This window comes from Physeter macrocephalus, chromosome 15 (assembly GCF_002837175.3).
Source record: "Physeter macrocephalus isolate SW-GA chromosome 15, ASM283717v5, whole genome shotgun sequence".
Taxonomy (NCBI): domain Eukaryota; kingdom Metazoa; phylum Chordata; class Mammalia; order Artiodactyla; family Physeteridae; genus Physeter; species Physeter macrocephalus.
The window spans coordinates 68116160-68130320 of record NC_041228.1 but is presented as its reverse complement, the minus strand read 5'-3'; the positions used below and the strand labels follow the sequence as shown (position 1 = coordinate 68130320).

At 37.2% G+C, this 14161-nt stretch overlaps 1 protein-coding gene across 1 annotated transcript in view; it reads right to left on the bottom strand.

The window, feature by feature from the left end:
• Nucleotides 1-14161, bottom strand: part of ARFGEF1 (ARF guanine nucleotide exchange factor 1) — a 144697-nt gene that overhangs the window by 129607 nt on the left and 929 nt on the right. The window lies entirely within an intron of this gene.

Genomic DNA, 14161 nt, shown 5'->3' with positions numbered 1-14161 from the left:
ATGGACCTAGAGTCTGTCATACAGAATGAAGTAAGTCAGAAAGAGAAAATCAAATACCATATGCTAACACATATATATGGAATCTGAAAAAAAGGTTCTGAAGAACCTAGGGGCTGGACAGGAATAAAGATGCAGACATAGAGAATGGACTTGAGGACAGGGGGAGGGGGAAGGGTAAGCTGGGACGAAGTGAGAGAGTGGCATTGACATATATATACTACCAAATGTAAAACAGATACCTAGTGGGAAGCAACCCCATAGCACAAGGAGATCAGCTCTGTGCTTTGTGACCACCTAGAGGGCTGTGATAGGGAGGGTGGGAGGGAGACGCAAGAGGGAGGGGATATGGGGATATATGTGTACATATAGCTGATTCACTTTGTTATACAGCAGAAACTAACACAATATTGTAAAGCAATTATACTCCAATAAAGATGTAAAAAAAAAAAAAAAACTACTATGAGGTATCACCTCACACCAGTCAGAATGACCATTATCAAAAATTCTACAAACAATAAATGCTGGAGAGGGTGTGGAGAAAAAGAAACCCTCCTACATAGTTGGTAGGAATGTAAATTTGTACAGCCACTACAGAGAACAGTATGGAGGTCCCTTAAGAAACTAAGATTATAGCTACCATATGATCCAGCAATCCCATTCCTGGGCATATATCCAGAGAAAACCATAGTTTGAAAAGACACATGCATCCCAACGATCACTGCAGCACTATTGACAAAAGTGAGGACATGGAAGCAACCTAAATGTCCATCAATGGCTGAATGGATAAAGAAGATGTGGTACATATATGCAGTGGAGTATTATCCGTAAAAAAGAACGAAATGATGCCATTTGCAGTGACATGGATGGACCTAGAGATTGTCATGCTGAGTGAAGTAACTCAGAGAAAGACAAATATCATATGATATCACTTATATGTGGAATCTAAAAAAATGGTACATATGAACTAATTTACAAAACAGAAATGAGAGTCACAGATGTAAAAAACAAGCTTATGATTACCGGGGGAGGGATAAATTGGGAGATTGGGATTGACATAGACACACTACTATATATAAAACAGATAACAAATAAGGACCTACTGTATTAGGACAGGGAACTCTACTCAATACTCTGTAATGACCTATATGGCAAAAGAATCTAAAAAAAAAAGTGTGATATATGTATACGTATAACTGATTCACTTTGCTGTACAGCAGAAACCAACACAACATTGTACTATACACTATATGCCAATAAAATGCTTTTTTAAAAAAGCACAATGATGAATAAATTTGTACATCTATCTTCACAACATATATCATTATTTTCTAACAATTTTTTAGAAGTAGAATTTGAGATAAAGGGAATGAGAGAAAGGAGTGGATAGATGAAGGAGACGGGAAGGAAAAAAAAAGAAAAAGAGGGACTTCCCTGTGGTGCAGTGGTTAAAAATCTGCCTGACAATGCAGGGACACGGGTTCGATCCCTGGTCCGGGAAGATCTCACATGCTGTGAAGCAACTAATTCCGTGTGCCACAACTACTGAGCCTGCGCTCTAGAGCCCGCAAGCCACAACTACTGAAGCCCGCATGCCACAACTACTGAAGCCCACGTGCCTACAGCCTGTGCTCTGCAAGAAAGAGAAGCCACAGCAATGAGAAGCCCACGCACTGCAACGAAGAGTAGCCCCCGCTTGCCGCAACTAGCGGAAGCCCATGCGCAGCAACGAAGACCCAACACAGCCAAAAATAAAAATAAATAAATTTATAAAAGAAAAAGAAAAAGAAAAAGAAAGAGGTGGAGTAAGACACAGATTTTATAAAAACAAACATGTAGGGCTTCCCTGGTGGCGCAGTGGTTGAGAATGCGCCTGCCGATGCAGGGGACACGGGTTCGTGCCCCGGTCCGGGAAGATCCCACATGCCGCGGAGCGGCTGGGCCCGTGAGCCATGGCCACTGAGCCTGTGCGTCCGGAGCCTGTGCTCCGCAACAGGAGAGGTCACAGCAGTGAGAGACCCGCGTACTGCAAAAAAAACAAAACAAAAAAAACAAAAAAAACCCATGTAAAACAGTATGTCTGAGTTTACTAGCAGAGTTGCTGTTCTATCATTTTCAGCAAATTCCTATTACTTAGGTATACCTAGGCTGAACTTGCAATCTTAACACTTAAAATTCCTTCTTTGGAAGCTTATTTTCTCTGCCTAGAAAATCACGGCATTTTAAAAAATCTTTAATTTAAAATAATATTGCTAAACTGAGACTTGTATGAGTCTCTTTACACGTTGAGGTTTTTTTTCTTCCTGGAATATAGCAGTTTTCATACACAGGTGTTTTTCAGTGCAGAAGTTTCCTTCAGTATGTCTTTGATTATTGCTTTGTTCACAATTTTTAATTTTTAATTTTCTTGTTTTATGTTTAGGAAAAAGAATTATCCATGTGGAATAGTTTCGTTTTTTGACCTCCATATCTGCCTCTTTTCTCTCATTCTTTTAGCTTTGCTCTTTCCTCCTGGGTATAGTGACAGACTGTCATCAATATGAGTTTCCACAACATTGTATATTTTCCTCCATTTCTGCAAGTTAGTGGTCATTTGGGAGATCACATCAAGGGTTGTTAACCAGATGTCAGGTTACCCACTGATTATTTTAAAATCACCTCCACTGCTTTAAAATTTGTCTTTATGAATCAAGAATGTTTTCATACATCAATGCTGACAAAGATTCTGAGGGTTTGAAAAGGAGAAAGGAAGGGAGACAAGGAGAGTTAGGTAGGGTTAGAAAATGAACAAAAAAGGAATGGTTCCCAAAAAAAAGGGAACTGAAATATTGTGATAATTTTTTTAAAGGAAAAATTCAGGATAAAAATTAAAATTTTTTAAAAATGGAAAAACTGAGGAAAAGCAAACATTTCTTGACATTTAATGTACAAACTCAAAGATTTTCATTTCCTTACCCATCTTCTGGAAAGCCAACTTATTAACAATGACTATCCTAGACAAGATATTTGGGGACATTAATTTACTGAATCACCAAAATCTTTACATTAAGAGGTTTTAGTCAAGCAAACTACTGAGAGATAGATATCTTTATTACACAGAATAGCAGTAGGCATGCATAAATGGCAAAATCAAACAAAGCTCCTTGTTTGTTATTAATGAAAGATTATATAACCTTAAGAAATGTCAAAAATAGAAAACTTCAATAAGACCAAATCAGTAGAAACCATTTGGGGGAGTATTAAAAAAAAAACAAAAATCAAGAGATATTCAATTTGACATAAAATCTAAAACTGTTTAGTATCATAAATATAATTTTAATTTAGTAATAAAACAGAAAAAAAAACCATTTTTCATTCAAAACAAGAAAAACCAACCAAACAAAAAGAATTATAATGGTTATGATTTGAATGCCCAACTTTTTTATAGGGAACCAGATTGGGGCATATTGATTACCTAATCAAGTGTACTTTTTGAAATGTAAAAGAAAATTCAAGAACTGAAACAATCTTTGTTTTAACTGTTTCAAAAGGAAAACAACTCAAGAAGATATAATCACATAGAAAAGCTTGATACAGTACAATGTGGCATATTCATTGACTTTTTAAGGAAGCATATGCTACATATTACTAACAAAAGTACCTTTCCTTCTAATTAGCCATTCAAGTCTTTTCCAATAGCCATAAAAATGGGGGTTGGGTGTGGGAACAGAGAGAATAAAATACTTTCACTTCATATATTCAAACACATGGATTCATCACTGCATTTAGGAAAAAAGTACATTTTGATAATGTATTAATAAGTTTAATTTCTGTCCATGTCTCTTCTGGCAAAATATCTGTAGACACAGTTAGTATTCACTATAAAACTTCCGTCCTCTAATCATTATAAAATACCCATTTCGGAACTGGTATATACTTTAAAAGCTAAAATTATTAACAATTAATTGTTAACTTAATTATTAACTGGTATCAAACATACTGAAACTTATTCCTATTCTTCACTATTACTATAAGATGCATGTGTTCCATTTTCATTTCTAAAGATACAAGCACATCAGAAATTACACATAAGCTTTTGATTATCACTGCATTAAACACATTCTCAATTATCATGTAAGACGTAACCCAACAAAATTGATGAAACAAAATAATCAACTTATTCCCAATTACAACACTTTGTATCTGATATGTAAGAATATAAGGTAAGAAATGCCGATTAAGTATTATGTGAATAAGTTGCTGAGAGAATATAAAAGAAAGCATTAGAGAATATAAAAGAAAATCCTAAAACTATTTGGAAAAAGAATCAAGCAACATTACAAAAAAATATGTAAGGGGCAATGAGCACTAGTCAATCCTATCTGATACAATGTCAAAGCAATAAACAGAATGACTGATGAAATAAGATGTGATAAAAACCATTTTTAACTTACTTAATAATTGCTTTTCAACACCTATCAATTCTAAGAGAGAAAGTGAACTTATTAAATACATAACGCAATATACCCTAATAAATCTGAAGAAAAAAAGTATGAAAAAAATCAATTAATAAGATTTACAGAAAACAAAAGTATATCTATCGTAACTATAAAGGGTAGTTTTTATGTATTTGATTCCTACTTTTAGAACAGAAAAGAAAAAAAAGTGCAAAGGAACGATGAAAAAGAATGGTTACATTAAAAAGGGATCAAAACCAATAATCTAAAGAGAGTGAATATGCTTATTTTCCTCATACTGTGCTGTACACCTGTACCCAGCACAGGTGGATTTATGGTAATCTTGCCTAAGGAATGAGAACCGTAAATGACCATACTCTAACCCAGTAAGCTCCATCTTAAGGTTTAAATAATTCTGCATACATAACACTCAATGAATTTCACAGGGATTAATAAAAGAAAAATCTGTGCAGCAAAATGTAAATGCTCCCAAACTCAAAAACATTTAAACAAATGACACCTTATTAAAATGCTAGATAGGAAGATACATAGATACAACATATAAAAAAATGCATATGACACAATGAGACCATACAACTGAAAATTATGACAATTACACAATAACTACATTTATATCCTTATAAAAGAAGCCACTGAGATATACCACCAGTTATTTTTAGGTAAAGTCTTATTTGTAATTTCCCATAAGATGACATTTTAATAACATTTGGTTTTTTATTTCAATTCTTAAAATGATTTGAAATGCTATAAATACTAAGATAGAAAGCAAGTGAGAGTATTTTAAAAGGGTTAGGAGTACAAGTACAATAAAAGCTAGCCTATCCAGAATCCTTGGGAGTCACACGACAGTTGAATTTTCCAAATGGCTCAAATAAAAATCTTAGTTTAAAATTTTGTTTAAAATCTTAGTTTGAAATTTTGTTAAAAATCTTAGAAAGACACAGAAAAATACACATGAATCTACCTGACTTTTTAGGCAAAACACATAATAAAATGATCTTTCACATGATGGACTCAGGGATGCCATTATGTGTGCACATAAACACCCTCAAGAGTCACTGAAGTGTACAGAGCAATATTTTCATATATTGCTGTTGGTTGACTGTTTCTTTGTCTATTATGTATTTTGCCCTTTGTCTTTTCTTAGCAGTACCTTTCTTTCTATGGACGCCCTCGTTTCCCATTTTGTAATTTGTTACCTGTAAACAGTTCTGTGATTAAGGGTGCAGTTCAGGATAGCCAAATTAAGCCAAAAGGCATATTCCAACGCTGCCAAACACAGCCCTAAACCTCAGTTTCTTCATCTGCAAAATGCAGCGAATAATAGCACCTAAGCACATAGGATTGTTTTGACAACTAACTGAGATATAGCCAATGAAGTATTTAATTGGCAAAGAACTTGGACTACAGTAAACATTCAATAAATGTTAGTTATTCCTTTTCCTCCTATTATTGCCTCAGAAATTAAACAGCTCAATTTTTGGAAGAGTACATCTGTTCATGTGTATGTGTATAGAATAAAGTCTGGAAAAAATGCTTCAAAAAGCTAACAGTGTTTCAATGAAATAACACTTCCTATTAACTACGATGGCTAAAACCAAAAACACAGACAATAACAAATGCTGACTGGCAAGGATGTATGAGAAACCCAAATAGTGCAGCCACTTTGGAAAACAACTTAGTTTCATAAAAAGTTAAACAAAAAGTTATCATATGACCCAGGAATTCCACTCCTAGGTTTCCATAAGAAATAAAAAATTAGGCCCACATAAAGACTTATACACAAATATTCATAGCAGCACTGTTCATTCAACCCAACTGCCCATCAACTGTGAACAGATAAGCAAAATATGGCAAACCCACATTATGGAATACTATTCAGCAATAAAAAGAAATGAAATATTGGTACATGCTACAACATGAATGAACCTCAAAAACATTATGCTGAGTGAAGTCAGACACAAAAGACCACACTTGTATGACGTATAGTTATATGAAATGTCCAGAAAAGGCAAATAAAGACACAGAAAGTAGATTAGTGGATGCCTGGAGCTGGGTACGGCAACAGAGGTTAATTGTAAATGGGCACTAGGGCTCTTACTGGGGTGATGGAAATGTTCTAAAACTGGATTATGGTGATGGTTGCACAACTCAGTGAAACTCAGTAAAAATTATTACATTTAAAATGGGCATATTTTATAGACTGTAAACTATAATTTCAATAAAGTTTTTTTTTGGTTTTGTTTTTTACAAAGGTAACAATGGTTATCTCCATTGTCATGGGTGATTTTTCTCCTTAGTTTTGCTTTTGAAAACAGTCTGAAAAGGATTTATTTAAAAAAATAAAAAATAAACTGCCAAATTTATTGGACTTATGTGTAATTAAAAGTAAACTGAGTAAAGGCACAAAGACTCTCCTCTAAATATATAGTGCTTGGTTTTCATGATACCTACTTTGTTTGCTTATATATTTATTATTTAATTTCTCAGCAAGGTATACAAAGATGAGGGTTATTTGTTTGCTTATGTATTTATTATTTAATTTCTCAGCAAGGTATACAAAGATGAGGGTTATTTGTTTGCTTATATATTTATTATTTAATTTCTCAGCAAGGTATACAAAGATGAGGGTTATTTGTTTGCTTATGTATTTATTATTTAATTTCTCAGCAAGGTATACAAAAATGAAGGTTATTAAACAGCTGATTAGTGAATTCTCACTGTATACCTTGTTGGATTCAAGTTGAGAGAGAAAAATGAACTGTCCCACATGGAGTTTTCTAAATATAATTCCAGAGGTAATACTGTGATATGAAAAACTTTTAAAAATTGTTTTTCACGGTCTTCCCTGGTGGCACAGTGGTTGAGAGTCCGCCTGCCAATGCAGGGGACGAGGGTTCGTGCCCCGGTCCGGGAAGATCCCACGTGCCGCGGAGCGGCTGGGCCCGTGAGCCATGGCCGCTGAGCCTGCCCGTCCGGAGCCTGTGCCCCGCAACGGGAGAGGCCACGGCAGTGATAGGCCTGCGTACCGCAAAAAAAAAAAAAAAAAAAAAAAAAAAAATTGTTTTTCACAACCTCGCCTGAATGAGAAGATAACATAGGCTCTTAGACTCATGTTGTTGTATCAAGTCTTAATCTAAGCAAGACAAAAATATCAAAAGTGGAACACAAACCTTTTAAATACTTGGGCCCATGACTCTTTTTTTAAAGAGGTTTCTCAAGATTCATGAACACTAAAGCCTCAGAATAACTCCTTTCTAGATTTATGAAACAGAGACCAGCCAAAGACAGTATTTGACTGTTTAAACATGTATAGTTGACACTTGAACAACATGGGTTTGAACTGCAATGGTCCACTTACATGCGGATTTTCTTTAATAAACGCTACAGTACTACACGATCCAAGACTAGCTGAATCCAAGGATGCAGAACCACTGATGATGGGGGCCGGCTGTAAAGTTATGCTTGGATTTTCAGCTGCTGGGAGGGTGGGTGCCCCACAACCCCCACTGTTCAAGTATATGATGCTGTGCTCTAACAATGGAAGCTCAGATATATCAAACTGGGTCTGAAAAGTTAAGATAAAGGGAACTGTTACTAGTTTCCTAGGGCTGCTTCAAAAAACTACCACAAACATGGCGGTTTAAAACATTAGAAATTCAGTCTCTCACAGATCTGGAGGCCAGAAGTCTGGATTCAAGGTGTTAGAGCCATACTACCACTGAAGGCTCCAGGGAAGAATCCTTCCTTGCCCTGTCCTAGGTTCTGGTGACACCTGGTGTTTCTTGGCTTATGGCAACATAACTCCAGTCTCTGCCTGCCTCCATTTTCACCTGGTTTTCTTCCTTTGGGTATCTCTGTGTCCCTTTCTCTACATATAACACACCAGTCACTGGATTTAGGACCTACCCTTAAATCCAAGATGATTTCATCTCGAGATCCTTAATTAATAACATTTGCAAAGATCCTATCCCAGAAACGGACCAGATCAATTGTTTACTGTAACTCAAACTATGTGAAAGGCTCATTCTTAGGAAAAAACCTCACTGAAAAAAAAAACCTGACAACTCAAATTTGAAATTGTTTTGTGCCTTCTCAGTAGAATGTGTCCTATCATTTAAATTGTGTCCTTTTCTCTGAAAATATCCTATTACATCAGCAGGAAATTCTATCATTAAAAAAATTCTAAAATACATATAAAGGGTTGAATGAAAATGTTTCACTATATAAAGTTTTTTTCCCAAAGGCTGTTTCTCTCCTGTGTTCCCCATCATGGTGGATGCCTTCTCCAACAACCTTGTAGCTCTGGCTATGACTGTTGTCATGCAACCAACCCATCAGCAAATCCTGTCGACTCCTTTAAAGTATATTCCAAATGCAACCAATCATCATTCCCTCCACCACCACCAGCAAACTCTAAATCACCAACATCTCTGGCCAAAGTGAGCCTTTTAAAATATAAATCTGCTTTGTCACCCCCCTGTAAAACTCTCCAGTGACTTCCAGATGCCATAAAATCCAAAGTTGTCCTCTTCTCCTACCCCCTGCTTGTCACTCTCCCACAGTCACAAGAGCTTCCTTTCGTCCTGGAAGGTACCAAGCACACACTTGTCCTGCTGTTCCCTCTATTTGTTTCATCCAGGTTTTTGAAAGGCTGAATCTCCCTCTTCTGTCACTTCTCTGCTGAAATGTCACATCATGGAAAGGCCTTTCCTGACAATCCTACCTAAAGTTGCACTCCTGGTCATTCTCCCTTTACCCTTCTGAACTATTTCTTCAGATAATAACAATCTGACAATATATTAGTTTGCTTTTTACTGTCAGCCTCAACAAACTAGAAAATAAGTTCCATGAAAGCATATTTGTCTCACTGTTGCATGGCCAGTGCTGAAACAGTATCTGGCACATACTAGCTGAACAAGTATCTGAATGAAGAATATACCTAATTTTGAAAGGCAACAATAATTTGTTCATGTATTTTCCTTTTTCAGATATACCCTCCTCCATTTTATGAGGAATATTATGACAAATAATCCCCCCAAATTACTTCCCATTCACAAAACAATTACCAACAGAAGTTTCTCTAAAACTTAAACACCATCAGGAGAGACAAGCAGTTGCCTGCCATTAGATGGGATGAGAAAGAAAGAGCGAGAGAGCAAACAGTCCTCTGAGCTTGATACCACTCTGTCCAACTACACCTCATTTCTGACTTTCTCCTTCCCACACTGTCAACAGGACTCTTGCTTTCGTTTTCTCAAGTCAATTTGATGTAATCTATTTCCAATGACTCTTCTCAAGAATGGTTTCATCAGTATTTAGGGCTATTGTATCTGCTTTGTCCGTCTTTTCTTTGAACACTGTCCCAAAGTCAATTCCAAGGAACAATGTTTCCTAGGTGTTAACAGACACTGAAAAGGGTCAAATAAATTTAGGAAAAACTTCGTTAAGCAAAACTGAGCACTTTCTTTTTCATAGAACACTCTTCAGAATCTTAATTATGGTAATGTGCAGTATAAATCTCCACAATGGAAGAGAGTATACCCAAACTTATTTTTTTTTTAACTCAAACCTAACAGAATCTTTCTTTCAGTTATTTCATTCATTACGCCCTTCTTTCCTAGCTATCTCAAAAATTCCAGCAGCCTGCCTTACTGAAAACACCTTTTACTTTAGATACCATGGAAGGTTTAAAAAGAAACTTGTTAATGGTTTTAAATTATAATTAAAATAATTAATTGTTGGCAGGGCATTATTTGAGAATGTTTTTTTTTCTGGTAAATGGTCAAGAGTGACCAAACTTAATAATATTACCAGAAGGAGCATAAAACTGGGGTCAAAAAAAGCACTCAAATAATTTCCCCTCCACCCATGCAATCTTTTTATAACACCAGTAACCAAAACAAGGGTGAGACTGGAGGGGCAGAAGGAAGCAAGTTCTGTAAGTTTTTAGCCTAAATGTTTTATTTACATTTCTGGAGGAGACTAAGTATAGATAACAGACTTACATAAAAACAGTAAAACAGCAGAATCACTTTAGAACATGATGAACACAAATTCACACCCTGTCTGATGCAAAAATTACCTCCCTAACAATTCCTCTTTTTCTCAATCATTCTCCCCTATCTCTGCAGGAACCCACCCTTATCTCTGCCTCTGCATGCCTCCCTTGCCTCTAAAACCTTCTTCTGGTCACCCCTTTCACTCTTATTCTTTATCAGTGCCAGTTTCCAACCTTGAACTCATTCATCCTAACATCTGCAGGATATCTTCATAGATATCTGATGTTAGAGGCAAAAGCTTAACTAGTCGTAGCCCTAACATCAAAGAAACTCTTGAAACTTAAGAGGCCTGATTGGAATATGGCCCAACTGCACCCTCCCCTCCCCGTGAGACAAACAATGCTACCTTCAAGCCCAATCCCTCAACAATCCTAAATTCTTTAAAACTAAAAATAGCTCAGCTGTTGTCTCATCTGCCAGCAGATGGCCGGACTATTTTTAATTCAGGATTCTAGAGAGCAGGAATGGATCAAGCTAAGCTAGGGCAGCCTAGAGGCCCTCACTCTGCAGAGTTCAGTGGTTGCTGCAGAGAGCTGTAGTGGGGCAGATACCAAGAGAGGGCAACCTGGAGCTGTTCCTGGGCCTGTGGACTTCACAACGATTGAACAATACAGGTGTGAGGGGTTTTCTTTTCTTTTTTTTTTTTTTAAACCATCCTTTACTTCAAAATAAAGTCTGAAATGTAAGATAATTTAACAAAAGTTTTCAATAATCTGCTTTTAAGGTTTCATTATTTTTCTTTTTGTGAAAAAAAGAGTTCCTTTATGTGGTGCTTTTGAAATTGGGCTTTGTTTTAATAAAGTAAAATCCCCCCTAATCCAGATAAGGTTTCCTAAGAGCTATACTTTAACAACAAAAAAAAAAATACAGTTTTCTTAAGAATGAGACAAACTGTAATTTCATGAGTATAATTTACAGAAAACTGATTTATAATAGGCCATTCTGTTAAAAGGTAACTGAATTAATTTTGAATACCAGTGGTCTGAAATCTACTCACACACCCATAAAATGATTTTAAAACACAAAAGGATTAAAAGTCTGGATATAAAAATACTATATATTTTCTTGTTTACTGTCTATCTCCCTTCAGCCACATGGTAGGTGCTCAATAAAAATGCCGGGAGGAGGTGCAGGGAATAAATGCAGACAGGTATATTTAGAAGGGTCATTTACAAAGTGTATTTAGAAGGGTTATAACAACACCCAACTCTCTACCACTTCCAGCCAACTCCTACCCACTCAGAAGCTAGAGATCAGGGATGACCCAACCAGGCCATTCCAGTTTACTTTCCCATCCAGCCTGACAGCAATATAGATTATCAAGAAAACAAACTGGGCTTGGCCCAGGTCTCAATAGTGAAGAGGAGAAGGGAGGTCTATAATAGTTTCCTGGGATACCATCTACTACAAGACATTATACTTTCTGCAAAGATGAAAAGGGTTATTCCTACGAAATTGTTTGGGTGATAAAGCAGATGTATGACTAGAAGGGAAGAAACAAAGGTCATCAAGGATAAACTGCCATGAGATTGCTCAATGAGATTTTGTAGGAGACTAAATATGACTATGAAATGTGGGGAAAAAGCCCTAAACATCTCAAGTAAAGAAAGTACTCTGGTGCCTAGTCCCTGCCTGGATAGACACATTCCTCATAATAAGCTTCTGCTAACTATATGGAAGGGGTAAAAAAGTAAAGAGTGGCAAAATCTAAAACAGACAATCTTGGTACAGCTGGCACACACACTACCAAGTAGTCCCTATGTCTAGAAGCAGCAAGGATCAAGCTAAGCCCTCTCAAGATGCCAATCAAGAGTGGTAGGAATACTCTCAATGCACAACTTAAGAGAACGGTGTGTTCACATTCATGGCACATTAGAGGGGACGTAACCTTACAATCAAAGTTCAACATCCTAATTTTACAGAGAAGGAAACTAAGGCCCAAGGACTTGACTATACTGCAATGTAAGAGAACTGTGATTTAAAGCCAGGATCCCAGATTCCCATTCCAGTGAGCTCTCCATTTAAAAATACTTACATTAGCATTTTGGAGAGGGGGAAAAAATATATATATATATATATAAATATAGACACACACACACACACACACACACACACACACACACACCACACTCCATTTCCTCAAATACTTATCATAGTATATTAAAAGTATATCTTAATACAGAAAATCTGGTCTCAAAAACTAAAACTTTTGTTTGAGCTCTTAAGTTCTTTAACCTGCAAGTTATTCATAAGCCTACACATAACAATTGTTTAAAAAATTCCAAAAATCACTCCTTCCCTCATCCTGCCCCAAGTTAATAATTATTCCTTTCAGGACCCAGATATAATTCAATTTTTATCTCTGTACAACATCCTCTCATACACCTGAAACAGTTTTTCGCTAGCTTCAATAACAACAAAAGGTGAACCTGTGATCAATGAAGCGTAAAAAAACTAAACTTAAACTCATTATACGTAAAATTCAAAACAATTTTAATGTCATTTCTTCGATAGATCCAAAAAAGAAGGAAAAAGCACTATAACTTATTATAGCAAGTTATAAAGTCTTCTATTTATTTTAAAAATTAAAAGGCAAAGTTGCTTTTAAGCTGTCTAGACCCTTTACTTTAGCACACATCCAAGTTATTCTGGATTTTCTTCCCCTTCAAGGAGGCTTTTTTCCAAAGCCCACTTAACAAGCTTCGTTTTCTCAAGTCAATTTGATGCAATCTATTTCCAGTGTTACAAAATGAAGCGCAAGCATTAGGAATTCATCTTTGTGTTTAACGTCCTGGTCTCTCCTTAACGATTTCGTCTTTGATGGATGCAACAGATCCATCAGTAGTCCCCCTTTAACAATTCTTCATCTGCCTGTCCTCGCCGTAGGTATTGTCTGGATTTACCCTGCTAGGGGCTTCATGACACTAGATCTCTTTCGTCTGAACTATAAATCACAACTCAAGCTTGAGAGCAGCTGCCACGGTCCAGACATGTGGCTGGTGGGTGTCATTGTCTTCTTCATTCTCCCTGTTTCAAACCCTCCCTTCCTTGTCACTAAAGTCAACGTATCTAAAGGTCCTTTCCTTCCCCGCTTGTATCTCATCACCCCCTCCCCTTAACCTTAGGTCTTGTTCTTCCAGGTCAGCCCAGTCGGATACAACATCACTCTCTGTTTTTCCCGTGGCGGAAGCGGAGAGATGTCAGAACAGACGGCACCTCCCGCAAACCCCTTCTCAAGACTGTCAACAAGGGAACAACTTCAGCCTTTCTTCCCAAAGTACCACGCTAAACGAAAAGTTATTGAAATTACGATACGGAACCCTTCCCACGCCCAATCTCGACAAATCAGCTCCACCTCAATTTTCCAAGCGAATAAACGACAACTCCTCTTCTGCTTCATCACAAAGGGTGAAATCCTGTCCGCACCGCACGGTCCACCAACCAAATCTTCCCATGTTCTCAAGCCGACCCCCAGCCCTGCCGCGTTCCCCGAGCCCAGCGAACTGCCCTTCCTCCTCCACCCTGCCTCTGCCCCACATCTAGCCGAGTTACTGTCAACTCCAGCCAGGTAGCCCAGAGCTTCCCCAGGGCTCCCCGAGGTCAGCGGCGCCGGCCCAGGGCGAGCCCCCGGCGACCCCCCCCCCC